The sequence below is a fragment of the Bubalus kerabau genome, chromosome 4, assembly GCF_029407905.1.
Source record: "Bubalus kerabau isolate K-KA32 ecotype Philippines breed swamp buffalo chromosome 4, PCC_UOA_SB_1v2, whole genome shotgun sequence".
NCBI lineage: Eukaryota > Metazoa > Chordata > Mammalia > Artiodactyla > Bovidae > Bubalus > Bubalus kerabau.
This window is the reverse complement of record NC_073627.1, coordinates 112785608-112805230: the sequence shown is the minus strand read 5'-3', so window position 1 is coordinate 112805230 and position 19623 is coordinate 112785608. Positions and strand designations below refer to the sequence as shown.

General features: G+C 36.9%; 2 long non-coding RNA genes across 2 annotated transcripts in view; one reads left to right on the top strand and one right to left on the bottom strand.

Moving 5' to 3' along the window:
• The window catches only part of LOC129650114 (uncharacterized), a 118461-nt gene that overhangs the window by 94332 nt on the left and 4506 nt on the right, over positions 1–19623 (top strand). The gene's annotated exons all lie outside the window — the stretch shown is intronic.
• LOC129650109 (uncharacterized) lies at positions 1179–5898 on the bottom strand. The gene is made up of 3 exons (XR_008713594.1): positions 5834–5898; positions 3872–3902; positions 1179–3641 (listed from the first exon to the last, which is right to left on the bottom strand). It is a non-coding gene; the product is annotated as an uncharacterized LOC129650109 (long non-coding RNA).

Below are 19623 nucleotides of genomic sequence, written 5' to 3'. Positions count from 1 at the left end.
AAGACTCACCAGCACTCTGCTTATCTCAACTTTAAAAATCAGCAAGCATTCAGGAGCACACAACACAAAGATGCATTCATTTGTAGTTACAGATTTTATGAAAGAATTTTCCTGAGGATTTCTATAGATATACAATTTCTGTAAATATACAATTTCTCTTGGTGTAAATAAATTTCATTTAGATAAGTTTGTATATATAAATATGTAAAGAAATGGGTCTCATAGCTCAATCAGATCCAATCATTTACTAATATAATGAAAAATATTTTCTATGTAATATTGCAGTCATCACTATCAGTTCAGTTCAGTTGCTCAGTTGGGTCCAACTCTTTGTGACCCCTTGGACTGCAGCATGCCAGGCTTCCCTGTCCATCACCAACTCCCGGAGCCTGCTCAAACTCAGTCCATCACATCAGTGATGCCATTCAACTATCTCATCCACTGTCGTCCCCTTCTCCTCCTGCCTTCAATCTTTCCCAGCATCAGGGTCTTTTCCAATGAGTTGGTTCTTCGCATCAGGTGGCCAAAGTATTGGAGTTTCAGCTTCAGCATCAGTCCTTCCAATGAATTTTCAGGACTGACTTTCTTTAGGATGGGCTAGTTAGATCTCCTTACAGGCCAAGGGACTCTCAAGAGTCTTCTCCAACACCACAGTTCAAAACCATCAATTCTTTGATGATCAGCTTTCTTTATAGTCCAACTCTCACATACATACATGACCACTGGAAAAACCAAAGCTTTGACTAGATGGACCTTTGTTGGTACAGTAATGTCTCTGCTTTTTAATATGCTGTCCAGGTTGGTCATAACTTTTCTTCCGAGGCGCAAGTGTCTTTTAATTTCATGGCTGCTGTCACCATCTGCAGTCATTTCGGAGCCCCAGAAATAAGTCTGTCACTGTTTGCACTGTTTCCCCATCTATTTTCCATGAAGTGATGGGACCAGATGCCATGATCTTAGTTTTCTGAATGTTGAATTTTAAGCCAACTTTTTCTCTTTCCTCTTTCACTTTCATCAAGAGGCTCTTTAGTTCTTCTTCCCTTTCTGCCATAAGGGTGAAGTCATCTGTGTTTCTGAGGTTATCGATATTTTTCCCGGCAATCTTGATTCTAGCTTGTGCTTCATCCAGCCTGGCATTTCACATGATGTACTCTGAATATAAGTTAAATAAGTAGGGTGACAATATACAGCCTTGACATACCCCGATCATCACTATCACATGGATTTTTTGACCTTCTATTGAGCCCATGGCATGAAGGGTTTCACCACATCAGCACAAGATCACTATTTTGCTCCCAACTTTCTCTTATTTCCCTTTTTTATCAGATGACCCCAGCATCTGTTAAGTTACCCTGTTTGACAACACAGGGTCCATCTTCTCCTCCATCTTCTTTACACTGTACCCACTCACTTCCCACCCAGTCAGATAGCATATTCTCAAAAGTCTCTCCCTTAAATATTTGTTATCCTGTTAAAGAACTCATCATTTTTATCTGTACCACTATAGCACTTGGCTACCTATTTCTCCCTCTAATGTCTATTGGATTACTTTAGAAGATGATCTTGAAACAACTCTTCTAAAATGCCAATCTAATTCAAGGCCAAATATTTCCCATATTGCTCTGCAAAACACTCATTCTGTAGAATGTCAGAGATGTTACATTTTGGAAATTCTGGTTTAAATATTGTTAAACACGTTTCCTCATTGTAAGATTAATCAGGGCTTTTGGGATTTGTACATTATACTATCCAAAGGGTGGGATTTTTTGTTTGTTTTGTTTTGTTTTTGGCCATGCCTCACAACATGTGGCATCTTAGTTCCCTGACTGGGGATGGAACCCGAGCCTCACGGAAGCCAGGAAAGTCCCTCAGAATATGTCTTAGTATATAACTTATATAAATTTTACTGAACTATAGTGACCAAAAACTTCTTTCTTAGAAGTACAGAGAGGACTGGTGGCCTGTGGAATGTACTTTGTGAAATACTACTTTGTTTGCCTCTCCAAATCCACATTAACCTGTAGGATAAAGGGCAACTTCTTTAACATAACAAGAGCCTCTCAGCCTCCTGCTACCACCTCATCCTCACTGCACCTGCTCTATAAGCCTTCTGTTCTGACCCTGTCAAACTAATCAGGAAAGGAGTACATCAAGGCTGTGTATTGTCACCCTACTTATTTAACTTATATGCAGAGTACATCATGTGAAATGCCAGGTTGGATAAAGCACAAGCTGGAATCAAGATTGCCAGGAGAAATATCAATAACCTCAGATATGCAAATGAAACCACCCGTATGGCAGAAAGCGAAGAAGAACTAAAGAGCCTCTTGATGAAGGTGAAAGAGGAGAGTGAAAAAGCTGGCTTTAAAGCTCAACATTCAGAAAACTAAGATCATGGTATCTGGTCCCATCACTTCATGGCAAATAGATGGGGAAACAATGGAAACACTGACAGACTTTTTTGGGGGGGCTCCAGAACGACTGCAGATGGTGACAGCAGCCATGAAATTAAAAGATGCTTGCTCCTTGGAAGAAAAGCTATGATAAACCCAGACAGCATAATAAAAAGCAGAGACATTACTTTGCCAACGAAGGTCCATCTAGTCAAAGCTACGGTTTTTCCAGTAGTCATGTATGTATGTGAGATTTGGACTATAAAGAAAGCTGAGCAGTGAAGAATTGATGGTTTTGAACTGTGGTGTTGGAGAAGGCTCTTGAGAGTCCCTTGGACTGCAAGGAGATCCAACCAGTCCATCCTAAAGAAAATCAGTCTTGAATATTCATTGGAAGGACTGATGCTGAAGCTGAAACTCCAGTACTTTGGCCACCTAATGCAAACAACCAACTCATTGGAAAAGACCCTGATGCTGGGAAAGATTTAAGGCAGGAGGAGAAGGGGACAACAGTGGATGAGATAGTTGAATGGCATCACTGACTCAATGGACATAAGTTTGAGCAAGCTCCGGGAGTTGGTGATGGACAGGGAAGCCTGGCATGCTGCAGTCCATGGGGTTGCAAAGAGTCAACATAACTGAGTGATTCAACTGAACTGAACTGTCAAACTATATCTAGACCCAATGTTCTGTGTATTGTCAAGCCTTGCATGCCCTGCTCTCTCTCTACCTGAAATGCTTTCTCTTATCTTGTCTGTTTGGTGAACTCTGCTTTATCCTTCAAGATGAAGGATGGGTTAAAAATGACACCTACTTTGTAAAACATTCCTGGACCGACCCATGCAGCCAGTCTCTTTCTCCTCCATACTTGTTGGTACTTATCTTTCTTGTAGTTCTAATCAAATTTTATTAAAAGTAAAATATTTGTACATAGTCCCATTTCTGTGCCAGATGGTGTGCTCCATCACTTAGTCGTGTCTGACTCTTTGCAACTCCATGGACTGTAGCCCACCAGGTTCCTGTGTCCATGGAATTTTCCAGGCAAGAATACTGGAGAGGGTTGCCATTTCCTGTTCCAGAGGGTCTTCCAGACCTGCATCTCTTGCATTGGCAGATGGATTGTTTACCACTGCATGACCTGGGAAGCTATGTGCCAGGATAGGGGTCCTTTAGTGGCCAGTATTCTTTGATCCTGTGCTCTGGCCTCTGGTCCATGGTTGGTGCTCAATAAAGAAAAGAATAGTGCTTCTGTAGAAATAAGTGGACACCCTATTGTCAGAGGAGAGAGATGCTATGTAATCAAGTTAGGACTGCAATGAAATCACAGAGGCAAAGCTGTGATTGCTAATTAATATGTGGCAACTTCAGACATGAAAACATAGCAGAAATAGCATCTGTATTCCAATGTCATTGTCTACTAAAAGAGATGTCCTCAAGTCAAATGGTGAGCATTAGTTACATTCCAGATTACGTCTTACCTTTTATTCTGCTTTCCTGGTCACCATATCTCTGAATAAAAGAGAAAAGAATAGAAGCATGTTCACAGATACTGAAATCATTATTGAATATGTTACATCTCAGATTGTGGAAGGAGATCAAAGGAGAAATAATAAATAGGTATTTTTCCCCTTTAGATGTAATCACTCACTCTTGCTTGGCTATAAATCATTCATTTTTGAAATCAAGGTAATTGTAGTGATAGCTGTCTATAAGAAGCAAACAGCAGAGTTGACTGTCTCAGGAGAAAGCATATTCAAAGAATGAATTTACTCAGAATAACATTAGAGCTTTTACAATTAAAAGGGGCATACAGAATCCATATTATTACATTTAAGAAATGATGCTGGAACAGGATAAAAGACTTCCCCACGTCAGATTTTATAGGTTGTGAAGGTATGTTTTTATGCACGTTTAAAAATGTAACCCAAATAAGACTAGAGAAATAAAGCAATGCAGACTTTAAGCTCATCAGGCAAAATAATATTGTTAAACTTTCATCTTTCCTTTTTACTCATTTGTGTAGAGCAGATGTCTTTTAAGTAAGTTTTACTCTAGCTGATATTTTAGGTTGGTAGGTTGTTTTAGCCAAGATCCATGAAGAAGGTACCAAGGAATCATTTAGGAAGAGATGGGTGGTGTCTGTGAATTGGGGCAGGTTGGGTGAATGCTTGGTCAGCCAATGGGATTGATGGTGAATCACCATCTTGTAAAAGTTTTGCAGGAAGAATCTAAAGCATTCTCCAGAAGCAAAATGGTTGAGAGATGGGGTGCTGGGAAGGCAGACATGAACAGAGGTGGTCACAGTAGTAACTTTTGGTCATGTTTGCTTAGAGCAGGCCCAGCAGTGGATTGGTGGAAGCTCTAAGGATTTTGATGTAATCCTTTGTGAACTAAGTTGGGCTGGCTAAAAGGACACAGCTCCAGGGCTGCAGAAAGCAGTGTACTCCTACAAAGGGTGTGGTCTTGCTGGAATGAGGGCTGTCTATGAAAGAGGGAGGGGCTCTCTTTTGCTATTTGGGTAATGTCAGCTAACCTTATCTGAAGGAGAGATAGAAGGGATAGTTCATTTTTTCTCCTGTCCTTACCTCCTCTGCACTTTAGAGGCTGCATGATTTGATCTTACCATTTTCAAAAATACAGAAACAGTAAAAATTAAAACCAGATCAGTAAAATAGTATTTATTAAGAATATATTGTGCCCATAAGAAGAGTTCATGAATTAGGGGCTTTCAAACTCCAAACTGATGTAAAGCTTACAGAATGGCTTGTAAAGTGAAAATGATGAAATGGTTTAGTCTGTACACTGATAGGTTTTTATAGTGGGGGTTTCTCCAAGGAAGGATTAAATGTGATTATCTTATACCTTTAGATAGGTGACTTTAATTTATCTTATGATTGAAATCTAAAAGAATAAAGGAACTCAAAATTAGCTTGTATCTAAATTTTCCTTTAGGGGAGGTGAAGGTTCTAATTTTAAAAATCAAAATTCTGTGTTATAATGAATTAATATTATACTTAAAATTTAATATATTTAGGTATCTATTTTAAAGCTCCCAAGTATAAAGGACAGTATTGTGGCATTGAAAGCAATGAAGAAGACAGTGTTTATTCTCAAGCACTTATTGTCTTATAGGGAAGATGAGCACAAAATTACTAGACTAATTTATCAGAAGGTAAGATTAGTGCTCTACTAGGGAAGTTCAGATGAGAAAGTGAAGAATTATAACTGGTGAGTGAAGAAAAATAAGCATCAGCTTTTTGTCTTTCTGATTTCCTGACCACAAGCAGTATATATCAAGAACATTTGCAGATCAGAAGTGTCATCCTCTAGTATTTATAAAGCTGGCAGAAAGCTGTGATATGGTATTAGTAGGTTGTTCTCAAATTTTTCTCTTCAAACAAAACATTAAAAGGAAACTTTCTCTCAAAATGCGAGAATACCTGTGTTGTTTCCCATTCTTCCTTCCAGTTATTCTGCTGTTTCCCCTGTCTCAGGACCTTTGCGTCCTGAGGAATTTGCACCTGCAATTCTGTCCCCATGCTCTTGGCTCCTGCACTGTACTCTGCTGACTGTTTCTCATGTTTCACATCCCAGCTTAAATGTCTCTTCCTAGAAAAGGTTCCTATTTACAGCATTTGTTCACGTCCACCATTACACGTCAAAGCACTACTTGAGAGGAAGAACCCTTGCCTATTTTGTTCACTAATATATCCCTAAAGAAGGCGTAAGAAATAATGTATACTTAATATGTATATTTTAAATGAATAGATGAATACATCTCTTCAAGTGTTTATCCCTACATTAGATTATATATAAACTTCTTAAGTGCAGAGTAAATGTCTCTTTTGCTTATGCTAATATACCTAGAACAGTGCCTAGTTTAAGGAAGATTGTCAAGAAATATTTTTTAAAGATGGAAATGAATTAATCAAAGTCTAGTTAAAGTAAAAAGCAAAATGAGCAATAACAATAACAAAAGCTTATGATCCTACCATTGGGTTGCCAGTAGGTATAATTTAAAAAAATTATAGCTCCAAGATTAAATACATGTAAACATCTTCTCAATTTGAATTTATTGTGGGATAATTCCTTAAATTTATTAAGCCAGATGTAATAATTTTAAACATGCTCCCTTTCCCCTCACAAAGAATTGTGACTGATAATCCATTATTAATATTCCTTATGAATCTCTCATCACTCTAAGTTAAATAATAAGTGTTGTTAATGGGGTTTACTATGTTAATTGCAGTTTGGAGTTACCAAGTCTTAAATTATGGATCATATGAAAGACTGATATCCATATTGTATAGTTTTATTGATCTACAATTATTCCCAACATTGCCCACCAGATGGCAGTGTACAGGAAAACTTCTTCACTTCAAAAAGAATTCATTCTTCAGCCACTGGATGGCATCTCTCCTTTGTTTTCAGAAACTCTTGACCCGTTCGTCTTGATTGCTTTTGTGTTCCCTGTCTGCACAGCTTTCCTCCTGTAGTTCTTCCCTATCACATGGGCTTCCACCTGCAGTGCTAGTCATGCATAAGATTCCCTAAAGAGAAGGTCTTTAGGAGATTCATTTGAAGGATATTCATTGTGAATATTTTCCACTCTAATTGTTTAAACTATACTTTAAAGAAGAAGAAATTGTTTCTTGCATTTTAAAGGCAACAGAAAGCTGCATATGATTCTTTAAATATTATGAGAATATCATATATACATTTATAATAGACAAAATGTGTATGAGCAAGTGATGTTTTTGTTGAAAGGCTTTTGATTACCTTGTACAATAGCATCATGTTGTTCCCTATATGATTCCATATAGGGAGCTTTAAGCTCTACCATTCAATATAGATTATTTATACCTCCTTTGCCTATTAAAAACTCCTGATTTTAAAAAAATATTTAGGGAAAAATGTACAACCGTATCAGAATCCCAGTGTAATTTAGACTGTGATTTTATAGTGTTTGCAGACAAATGAATTTTTTTAAATATGTGTATATACACACACATATATATACAACATATATTTATAATTTGTTAATAAGGGCTGATAAATTTTCCTCTTTGGATATTTCCTTATTAACATATTTGACTTGTCAACCAAAATTCTTATAAGGTCATTATATAAAATGATGCTTTTGGGGATCATACTTTCAAAGCATTTTAAAGATGCTCCAAGAAGTTTAGCTATTATAACCAGCAGTTTTAAAATACATTGCCATGTTTTGTAAATGCTATTTTTAAGTCAGACAGTATATTCTACATGAAACTTTGTTTTCATTGCCTACTGTTTAAAAGCAAATCATAAACGTCTTAAAGCTCATTAGAGATGATCTGCTTTGAAATAAATCTGTTTTCATATTCTTCCCTCTTGAAGATTTTTATCTGTATATCCTCAAATGGCTTATCTTTGTACTCCGTGCTTTAAGAGGCTCTTCTTTTCACAGTTCACAGAACTTGTATTTATGATCTTGAGGGCTCTTTCAAAGTGTTGGTGTTTAGAGAAATTGACAACCATAGGGAGCTATGTAAATGTATAACAATAACACTGTGTGTGTAACTGTGTGCATTATAATACAAACCAGACCTCTGTTAAAAGTGCCTTGGTTTGGTGTGTGCTTGCTGTGTTTAGTCGCTCAGTTGTGTCTGACTTTGCGGCCCCATGGACTGCAGCCCGCCAGGCTCCTCTGTCCATGGAATTCTCCAGGTGAGAATACTGGAGTGGGTTGCCATGCCCTCCTCTAGTGGATCTTCCCAATCTAGGGATCGGACATGTCTCCCACATTGAAGGCGGATTCTTCCGTCTGAGTCACCAGGGAAGCCCTTGGTTGGATGGGAGAAATCAATCAGAAAATGAGATTTGGTAATTTCTCTCTCCTCTGCTCCTTCCACCCTCTTAAATCAGTTAAGATATAATTTGTTCCAAATAACAGCAAACAAAAACTTAAAGTATGATAGAAGAAAAATGCATTATCTCTCGTAAAATAGAGAACTGAGGTGTGGTTAATATAGAATCTGATAAGATATTCTTTCTGTCTTCCCCTTTTACCATTCAGCCTATCAGCTTTGTCTTCTGGCTTACCTGCTTATGGTTACTAGATGAGTGTATATGTCTATAAAGTGAAGTCGCTCAGTTGTGTCGGACTCTTTGCGACCCCATGGACTGTAGCCTACCAGCCTCCTCCGTCCATGGGATTTTCCAGCCAAGAGTACTGGAGTGGGTTGCCATTTCCTTCTCCAATATTTCTATAAGTCTCATTCAAATACCAGAACATCCAGAGAAAAAAAGATAATGCTTAGCCATACCCAGAGGCCCTGAAGTCAACTTCCTCAGGTCTCATTGGCCAGAATTGATTGTATATATACTCCTTTCTAAACCAGTCCATGGCAAAGCAATTTGATTTCCATGATGACTCAGACTGTTTAGTTTACCACTGAGTCACATAGTGGAGGGGAGAATTTTCCAATGAAAACATCCAAGAAGGGTGGATGGGCTTAGGGTAGACAACCAATAATTTCTGGTGCCCTACATTGGTGGAAGTGTGGGAGAACTTGGAAAAATTTGTTAATCAGATAAGAGGGAGAGTCTGCTTAAAATCTCAGTAGTTTTAATGTCCTTGGCTCACGGACTCTCTGGGGATGATGATCCATTAGCCTTTGAGACTGTGCTATCAGCTCGAAAAAAGCTGGTCTGTTTGTTCTTTCAAATATTTCACTATTACATCCAGCTTAAAATCTTCACTCTAGCTGTAGAGTATTTGTTATATGATAAAGACTTGGGGTTCTGAGCCTTCTTGTTTTTAACCCTCGTTCATAAATGTAGGATCTCATATTTCTGCCAGGAATGGAAATTCTGTTGTTCAGTTGCTAAAGTTGTGCCCAACTCTTTGTGACCCCATGAACTGTAGCCAGCCAGGCTTCTATGTCCATGGGATTTCCCAGGCAAGAATACTAGAGTGGGTTGCCATTTCCTTCTTCAGGGGACCTTCCCAACCCAGGGATCGAACCTATGTCTCCTGCATTGGCAGGCAGGTTCTTTAATTACCACTGAGCCACCAGGGAGGCCCTAGTAGTAATTCTAGACCATTAGGGGAGGGGAGAATCTATCCTGTATTCCACTAACCCCAGCAACTATTCCTTCACACACATCTGATTACCTTGTATCCCTGAGAAAATAAAGGTCAGGTCATAGGAACTTCATCAGCTGATCTTCCTTTTGTCATTTCTGAGTCTCTTCTCCTTCCTTTTCATTTACAAGCATGAAATACCTCTCCTCCCTTATAGTTTTCTCCTATTCCTCCAGTAACGTTTTTGATTCTTTTCTCTCCCAACTCTTTGAGCCCTGTGATCCCAGTCCTTCTCCAAGTCAGCTGGGCTAGAGACTTTGGACTTATCTTTGACCCCCCACATGCAATGAGTTGCCAATTTCTATTGATTCTTCCTCGCAGGTATCATTCATTCTTTCCTGATGTCACTGTAGTCTCTTGCTGAAATAATTTTGGTTTTTGTAGTTCAAATTATGTTCTTGAATCAAGTTGTGCTGTAATCTGGCATTTGAAATAGAGCTTCTATTTTGCTATTTTTTATCTTTATTAAGTATTCTGAGAGGTAACCTTTTGGTGATCTATATTTGCTTTGCAGCACACTAGAATTACAGGGTGCACATAAAACCTGAAGAGGCTGAAATGGTAGGAACTAACTACCAAGTACAGAGAGAGCACTAATTAAAGTGTCTTACCACTAAATCTTCCTGATATTAGGGTAGATAAATTAGAACTGTGTGGATTTACAGAGGCTAATTTTGAGATGACAAAATAAATCCCATTATTATTCACATCCTAAAAGGAGGTTGATAATGTTTTAGGCGAATGTCAGTTGATTTTGTGAAACCAGCTATTTGTATAAATGGCTATTAAATAGGGCCAATTCAGTTCTAGGCGCTTTTTGTTCAAGCCATTGTTTACTTTTATTTTTTATTTTTTCCTTTTAGTTCAAAATTTCAATCCATTTTATATTATGGCCAAGACTGAACAGCTTGCTGAAACATCTCATTTTCCAGAACCATATGCTAAAAAGTATAAAGGGGGAGCACCTTAAGTAGTTTTATTAAGTTGGTATAAAATATTATGTTTGCTGTTCTACTCTTGTTTTCATTGATTTTATCCATTCACAAATCCAAAATACGATCAGTCTTGTTTGCAGACATGACAGACATGCCTTTTTTCTAATAGTTTCTAAAATATAAACACTTTGAAAATAAAAAATCACTTAAACATCTACAAATCCTAGAGAAGAACATAAAACATTCTTGTAAGACCATTTTAGTGTCAGAACTTTTATTGAATTACTTCTCCACCTACCAGTCGATAAAGTACACGGTACATCAGACAACCAAATGAGGATCCAAATTACCTGGCAATCCATTTCCCAAATCTTCATCCAAGTCTCATAATTTAAAAACTTTTAAAATGATTTTTAAAAACCCAGCCTTAAGGATTAATCTAATCCTGTCCTTCTCAACTAATGGATCTTGGGTTCTCACTCACTGAGAAAACACAAATCATTCTTTATTAAAGTCATGAGACAGCCTTATCACTTCTTCCTTTCTGTAAATCTCTTTTCCATTCTTTCCCTCTCTGGTCGAGTTGAGCCCTCCTCTTTTTGAATATGGGCTTCCCTGGTGGTGCAGAGGTTAAAGCATCTGCCTGCAATGTGGGAGACCTGGGTTTGATCCCTGGGTCGGGAAGATGCCCTGGAGAAGGAAATGGCAACCCACTCCAGTATTCTTGCCTGGAGAATCCCATGGACGGAGGAGCTTGGTGGGCTACAGTCCACTGGTCACAAAGAGTCGGACACGACTGAGCAACTTCACTTCACTTTTCCAATATAAACTCCAAACCTATGTATTTGATAACATTTATTATCAAATGTGTCTCCTGAGCCTTTAGCCTTTATCCCTCTAGTTGTCCATACTGTACACTTTCTAATCTTTGTCAGCCTTTCCCAGGAACTCATTATCAAAGGATTACTCATCTCAGTTTATTCAACTTCTTCCTAACTTTTCTATCAAATTCTTTGCATTTCCACCAGTACTGCTCCATCTAAAACTTACCTCACCTTCACGTTATTAGCACTACTAATATTTTTTCTTAATGAATTCCTTCAGTTATGTTCTCAAAACAATTAAAATCATGTTACTCCTTGCCTCAACAAAATTCATCAGTGCCTGTCTGTGGTCTGAAGATAAAATTCAGATGTCTTCACATTTCATTCATGCTCTTCTTTGGTCTGACACAAAACTACCTTTCCAAACCCATCTCCCAGAATATTCTTCATTCTACGCACCTTGGACTTGCCCATGATGTATTACGATTGTCCTGCCTATGTTTATGTTATTATAGCAACCCAGAAAGTCCTCCCCACCAACTTGAACTATTTAAGTCCTACTTATCTTTCATGATCCATTGGATTTTCATTAACTCCTTCCTCTGATCCTTCAGTGAGAATAAACCCAATGCTCCTGTACTCCTGAACTAAACTTTTTATAGTGCTATCAAATCACTTCACTCATCCTGCTTTTTATTGTATCCAATGGTTCATTTGCATTTTCCCAAACAAATGACACATCTTTTGAAGATGATGACTATATCTTATTTATCCTTGTAGCCGTTCTCCCTTCCCTGCCCCAAGCATTTATCAAAAGTTTTATACAAAGCAAGAACTCAACAACATTTGCTAGAATGAAATTACTTACCTGTTATTCAAATAGTCTGGCTTACATTTTGATGAGATTTTTATAATTTCATGACATTTTCAATGTAAAGTAAAGCACAGTGCTCAACTTTCTAGTGTTCAGTGCACTGGTTTGCCTTAAAGGATCTTTGATGGGTCTAAATATTGATTCTCTTAGCATTCAAGACATCACGACATGGCTTGGCATGTCTTGAAAGATTTATTCCAATATGCATTACAAACATCATTTTCTGTGTTTACTGTGATGTGACAAGGTTGTCAGAGTGGTTAAAAGCATGGGTATTGAAATAAGAATGGGTGGATTGGAAATCAAACTGCCACTCACTTTTTTAAGACTCAAACTTTTTAGTCTTATTTTTTAGACTTGGGTGAAAGGGGTCCTTGCTTTAGAAAGCTCTCCTCTTCCTCTGGCCACACCTTTCATCACAAGAGGAAGAGTTCATGCCACCAAGGGGTATGTGTTTACCTAGCACCTGCATCTCCACTTTTAAAACAAGCTTTTGGATTCCTGGGGCCTATTGTGCAGATGACCTTGTACCCACTTTCGGGTCCTGCACAGGCATCTCTCCTTGTCTGTTTTCCATGGGTAGACCACAAGAACAAAGTGTCCTCCAGGGAAAGCTATTTGGTAGAGCTGGGACTGAGCTGAGACACAGGAGCTGGGCTGTCCACAGACTGAACATATGAGGTCTCTTGAAGAGTGGAATGTGGTCTAGGGTGGGAGGTTGGGATCCAGAATGATCTTTCCCCTTATCTCTGTGTCCCTGTGTGGAGTTTGAGGAATTAAAAAAATTTAACCCTGATGTTACATATTTTTATGTTGATATATTGCCAAGATAAAAGTAGAGAACATATTTTATGTAACAGTTTATTAGCTTGGTATGTAAATTTTGAATATTTGGACTCAAAGTGTCTAGGTCCATATTTGTCTTCTTCCCTAAGCCTGGCATATGTAATAGGCTATAAAACTGAGATAATTAACACTTCTTTCCCTTACCAGCTGACACTGTAGGTTAATTATGATAATGTAATCACAGCACATCAGTTCTTAGTAAATGATCAGTAAATACAAGCTATTATTAGTAATAATTTATTCCTCCATTTGTTCAAAATATTTTTGAGTACTTACAATGGATTAAGCACAATTTTATGTGAAAACAGACACGATTCCTGCCCTCATGCCATTTATATGTTGGACAGCAAAGACTTGACCATAAAAATTGCAAGCTATGCCAGAAGCAATAAAAAGATGATAAGCTAGAGAGTGATAGGATGGCACTGGGCATCCAGGAAAGGACTCTGTCAGGAGGTGGCAGTTTAACAGTGAAGATGACAGCAGCTGGCAGAAAGCGCCACACAAAGCCTGGGGCATGAGAATCCCAGGTGGTGGGAATCCCAGGTACGAAGGCTCTGGGGCATGAGTAAGTTCAGTAGGATTGGGGGCCTTGAGGGCCAGGGTACTATGATCTGTGCCTTCCTCTGTACCCCAGCTATACTTCTTAGGTATGAAATTAGTAAACAGGGCAAGATTATTTATGTTTAACAGGATAAGTAGCTTGCATTTTACTTTGAGCAAATGGTCAATCACTGGAAGAGTTTAAGCAGAAGTGTGATACAGTCTCATTCACACTTTTGAGCGCTCAGTCTGATTGCAATATGGAAAACGGAATGATAAAAAGTGATGAAGGCAATGATGAACAGTAAAAGTACAAGAGGAGAGCTAGTAAAATTAGTGAGGAGGCTATTACAGAAGGCCCAGGCAAGGGGTGGTTGTGGTAATGATAGTAATGGTCATAGAAGTAGAACTAATAGTGATTATAGAAGTAACATCAATATTAGTATCAGTAATAATAGCAGTGAACGATATAGAAGTATCTTTCTTTGTCAGGTTTTGAATTGAATACTATAGAATTAAATTTTTAGATAGCCAGCTTAAATTTGAATTCTGTTTTTATCGAAATATAGTTGATTTACAATATTAGTTTCAGAATCACAGTAGAGTGATTCCACATTTTTACAGTTTATACTCTATTAAAAGTTATTATAAGATAATGGCTTAATTCCCTCTGCTGTACAATGTATCCTTGTGCTTATCTACTTTATACATAATAGTTTATATCTCTTAATCCCATACCCCTGTCTTGCCCCTGCCCTGTTTACCCCTCCCCACCAGTAACCACTTGTTTGTTTTCTATACCTGTGAATGTATTTCTCTTTTGCTACCTATATTCATTTGTATTTTTTTATATTCCATATGTAAATAAGATCATACAGTGTTTATCTTTCTCCATTTGACTTGTTTCACAAAGCATAATAAATTGCTGCAGTGGTAGAATTTAATTCTTTTTTATGGTTGAGCAATACTCCTGTGTGTGTGTGTGTGTGTGTGCACCACATCTTCTTTATCCGTTCAATTTTGTCTGTCCAGTGGACATTTAGGTTGCTTCCATATCTTGGCTATTAGAAATAATGTTGCTGTAAATATTGGGGTGCATATATCTTTTCAAATTAATGTTTCATTTTTTCTGGCTATAAACCCAGGAGTTGAATTGCATCAAAGTCTAAATTTCTTCATTGATAGGTCGTTCTTTTAACAAAAGTCAATCTTAAATGAATAGGTCATTTTCTGTACTTAACACAGTAAGTACCAAGACTTTTGAGAGCATGACTATATACTTATAGAGGGTATTTGGCTGCGGGGAATCAAACATTTCCTCAGCTAACTGATCATTTCACAGAGTCAGCCTTTTAGAGCTGAAAGTCATCCTGTGGATCCTGTGAATCATCTTCCAGTGAAGAAACTGCCTCTGAGGATTTAGTGAGCTAAGCTGAAGATGCCTCAGTTTCTTTTTGGCTTCTAGTCTGTATCATAGCCACGCTCTGTGCATAGCCCTGTACGTTGTGCTGCTGAAGAACAATGGAAACTTATGTCTGAAATATTGCTTTCCACATCTGTCTGCCACAAAAAAAAAAAAAAAAAAAAAAACTGTTTAAAGCTTTGAGAAGCAGTGATTTCCCAAGTTGACACATATGCAAATGTGAGAAATGTTTTTGTCCTAAAGTCTCCTTCCAAAAGCAATATACCTCTGAGCCATTCTGACTCTGTGTACTCACTGATGAAATTAGCGTTGCTGTGGATGTCTGATGAAATGAATGTCCTGAACAAAGTCACATGAGATGGATCTCCTCTTAAGAATATTTTAAATCTACACTAATTTGCACAAAGTCCTTCTCTTAAACCTTTAATTTGAAAATGAGTCTGCATACATAACATTTATTTCTATAATTTGTTTTATTTTTGATAGTTGTGTTTGGATGTCATTACATCAAATTAGTAAGCTTATGAAGCATTCACACATTACATAATAGAATTTCAGTGTATTCTGTGAAGTATTTTTACAGGAATTCCAATTTCAAACCATAATTATTTTTTAAAGTGTGAATCAATTGAATTTTTGGCTTGAGACGGTTAAGAAAAGGCCACCAGAACTATAGTGAAAAGAGCAACAAGGACAAAAGCAGAAAAAGCTCTGGCAGCTTTGCTATTGTTACTATTGAAGAAGATTTTAAATTTAAAAGTATGAAACAAAGAAACTGGTGAATGTCTCATTGCCTGAGATTCAAGGGCCATTTGAAGGACTGTGCATGTAGGTGAAGAAATGTATTCTGCTGTTAACTTTAAATTTTACAAAGAAGTGATCATTTTGAGGTATTTTCCTCTATTTGTATTTTTCTTGGAATCCAAGTATCTTGGAGTATTTTAAAAGCTTTTTATGTCTTTGGAAATAAAATAAATAGTTTAACAAGGACATGATGTTCATAAAAAGTTTCAATGATCAACTAATAATATAAAGCAGAATCTACATTGTAGGAAATTTTCAACACAGAAAATTTGGTATTCTTCTAGGAGCCAAAAACATTCAATTAAAATTTTATTCCTGGCATGACCTAGATACCACTCTATGAATTCCTTGTAGCAGACCTAATCCTACGATGGGTAGACTTCAGACTTCTGTTTTGTTTTTGTTTTTCCTAAAAAAAGTTGGTATTCTTGTCTCCCTCTCTCATTCTTGTACCCTTGCTTTCTCTCTCTCTTTTCTTTACTTTTCCAAATCTACCTTAAATACTGAAAATATTTTTGTAAGAGTATTATTAAACACAAGAAATTGTTTTTTCAAATTTCTTTCTTGGTACCAGGCATTAAAAAATAGGTTTGTTGTTTAATCCTGGGTGTTTAATGCAAGCATTTAAAGTTATATTGACACTTTTAGAAACCATTAATATCTATATTACAGTAAGTATAGACTTACTGTATAAGAGTAAATAGAGACTTACCTGTGTTAGAGTAAATATAGACTTATCTGTGTTAGATAAAAGATGTTAAACTAATGGGCAAAGCCCTATGATAAAAATAATGTATTCCATGGGCTAAACATCATGGCTAGATTTATAATGCATTAATTCTTTTGCTCATTCAAGATGATGCTTGTTTATTGCTTACTCTTGTAAATAGGATGCCAAGGATAAAAAGATGACTATGACATAATTCTTGCTCTCCAGGAGTTTGTAATCTGGCCAATTTCTTCCCCTGATGGTCATTTTGAAGATTATGGCAGAACTTAACATTTCCCTAAAAGAATCCAAATAATTATTCAGTCTCTATGTAGAAAATTATTTTCAAATTTACAAAATAAATTTCCAATAAACAGTCTGACAAATGCAAAAATTGGTAACATCTAAGGCTTATCCAGTTCTAGTGGAGGGAAAAATCTTTACATTTATGTAATGAATATCAAGATGCACTAAACTATTCCTCTGAGCTATATTTAGATGCTATAAAGGTCTCTTCAGTTAATCCTTGACAAAAGAACCAAATCTTTCAAGTGAATGCATTCTTATGTAGCAAATGTTGTGAATAAATTCCACAGGCTGCCCTAATTAATTCCATTTTCTAAGTACAATGAAATCCCTCTTTTAACAAAGATCTAAATAGACAAAGTAGTCTTAAACTCCAATTCACGAGGCTGAATTTTGGTAATATAATAGTTCCAGTGCATAATTTTTATATCTGGCATATTTAAGGACTTGGAGTTGATAAATTACATGAAAACATATTTTTCTCATTCCTGTTTAACTAAAAAAAAGAACCAGGCCATCAACAACTTATTCTGAGAAATGCATAATATATTACCATTCAAAGGAATGAATAAGTGTATTATATTTCCTGTTGAAATATATTCTGAATTTGTATCAAAGAAAACATGCAAATACTTCCTGTAACTAATGTAATCCTTCTTTTGATTCATGACTTTTGATATAGAAAGGCAATTATGTTTTAAAATTATGCTACTTTTTAGTGAAGTTTATTTTCTTCAAAATATTTGATGCTTTTTGAAAGACAAATTCATGGATCAACATGGTTTTGTATGTTTTCCTATGGAACACTGAGCTATAGTTAAATATTACCATCACAAATTACAATCATGATTTAATATTTCAGTGATTTAGGAATGCCCTGAAGATATTTGAATTGTGAGAGCTCTGCACTTTGAAGTGTTTCTCTGTGAGAAACTTTTAAAAATATACCAATAGTAGTGGTAGTGAGCCTATTCTGCCATTTGTGTAAGAGAAATTCTATAAATAAAAATCTATTAACAGGGTTAAATTTTAACACATGAAATATTAAAAATTCCACATTGGATTTGCAGCACTAGATTTAAAATATTCTATCATTTTTTTCCCTTTTTCAAGGGAAGGAGGTATGGAAGGCCATCTCAAGAAGAGAGGTATACTTGACCCAACAAATCATATGTATTTTGAAATATTCTAGTTTGAGATATTTTGAGTATTGTATTTTGGTGGCTACTGTACAGTTGGTAGAAGGCCATATCAGAGAGAGTAGTAATATCTCTTAGAATGAGAGTTGGCAGTTTTTCAAGAGTGCTCTTCAAAAGTGACATTAATACTCTTGAGGTATGCTAGGGAGAAAGAAAGCCTAGTACCCCTCCACAGGGAGGAGCAGGTGATTGTTTGTATGGTGGGATTTGAGTTGCACCAAGAAGATCCCTGTTACCCTAAGTTTTCTCGATAATCTCACGTAATCTCATTGCCTAAAGTTCTACTGATACGTAGAGTTTATGAGTAAGTGACCCTTGGTGAATAAAGATGTGTCATGCTAAATTTTATATTCATGGTACTTTAACAAAACTCCAGAAAGAGGGCTTTCTTACATAGTCAGATGATACTGAAGCACCAGGAACTGAGATCAAGAGATAAGGGAACAAGATGGTCAAAATTAACTGAGGACAAAATAAAGGACACCCAAGCCGGGTTTCACTTTGAACGTTTTTCTTGTGGTTGAGCTGATAATTTAATTTAAATCATTGTGTAATGCTTGGATACAGAGAGATAGTTATCATTTCACCTTAGTTAGGGAATGATATATGGAGAAGGAAGCCAGATTCTTTTCCTGAAACATTGGCATACATAGTTCAAGATCCATGTTAGATGGAATAAAAGTAGATTTACTGAGGATAAAATGGCTATCTGAATAATTTAATGCTACTACTGCTTTTATTCTTCATAGAAATGCTTTATGGAAATGCAGAAAAGGTGTTACTTTGAAAAACCTGTGAATTTCTACTAATCCTTCATTATAATGAGCCATTAGAAATTTTATAGGTATAACCTACATGTCTCTATTGGGAATATGAAGATGAAAGATCTGCCAATCATGTTTTGGTTGTCTTCTAATCTTTTACTTCATATTTATATTGAAAATGGCATCAAAACTTAAAGACAGATTTAAATCCTATCAGAAGTGCCTAAAGTCTTTACAATGCAGTTCATCTTTCTGACCACCTAAATGTAAAATTTGAGCTGCTATTGCTCTCCATATCTCCTCCCCAGCCACTTTGTTTCAGAAACTTGCTTCAATTCCAAACAATATGCCTGACTGAAGAAATACTACTTACATTCCCAGATTAAAATATTTCAAAAGGATATGATCTAGACAAATGTTGAAGTCATATGAAACATTCTGTATGTTTACACTATCACCACTGCATTCAGACAAAAGCAAATGGCACCCCACTCCAGTACTCTTGCCCAGAAAATCCCATGGATGGAGGAGCCTGGTAGGTTGCAGTCAATGGGGTCGCAAAGAGTCGGACACGACTGAGTGACTTCACTTTCACTTTTCACTTTCATGCATTGGAGAAGGAAATGGCAACCCACTCCAGTGTTCTTGCCTGGAGAATCCCAGGGAGGGGGAGAGCCTCATGGGCTGCCATCTACGGGGTCGCACAGAGTCGGACACGACTGAGGCGACTTAGCAGCAACAAGAACATTTCAGGTCAAGCTAATGAATTAGAACATGTCAAAAATGAAGAGTCTAACATTCTTGTCTTCATAATTGAAGAGTGGTGTTGGAGAAGACTCTTGAGAGTCCCTTGGACTGCAAGGAGATCCAATCA